The following is a 707-nucleotide window of genomic DNA, read 5'->3' as shown; positions in this document are numbered from 1 at the left end:
TTCATGACCACCGAGGTGAGGGCCACTGGACGGTACTCATTCAGACAGGCAGGAGAAGTGATCTTCGGGGCAGGAACAACGGTGGACCTCTTGAAGCAGGATGGGACCACTGATTCAGCCAGGGAGATGTTGAATATTGTAGCGAACACCGGGGCTAGCTGGTTAGCACAGGTATTCAGTACTCGCCCAGATATGCCATCTGGGCCCGCAGCTTTCCTGATGTTCACACACATCAGAGCCCTCCTGACATCATGCTCAGACGTCAGTGTTGGTAGAAATTACGCAAAATGTTTTTAAGGTTTGCCTTGTTAAAGTCCCCTGTCACCACCACAGCTGCGTCAGGATGTCTGTTTTGAAATCCGCACAACACATCGTACAGGTCCGATAGTGCTGTGTCGGTGTCCGCTTGCGGTTGAATATTAACCTCTATGATGATGACCGTTCTGAATTCCCGGGGGTGATAAAATGGACGGCATGAGATGGTCAGCTGTTCCAGGTTTGGCGAGCAGGAGCGGAAGAGAGTTCTGGTGTTGTTGGAGGGCACCAGCGGTTGTTTACCATGAGGCAGACACCTCCACCCTTGGATTTCTCCGACTCCCCCCATCTGTTGGCGCGGAACACGGAGTAGGACTCAGCTCGACGTATGGCTTGGTCCGGCACCAGCGGGTTCAGCCATGTCTCCGTCAAGCAGAGGATGCAAAAGTTTC

Source organism: Zeus faber, assembly GCF_960531495.2.
Source record: "Zeus faber genome assembly, chromosome: 6".
Taxonomy (NCBI): Eukaryota; Metazoa; Chordata; class Actinopteri; order Zeiformes; family Zeidae; genus Zeus; species Zeus faber.
This window is presented reverse-complemented; position numbering follows the sequence as displayed.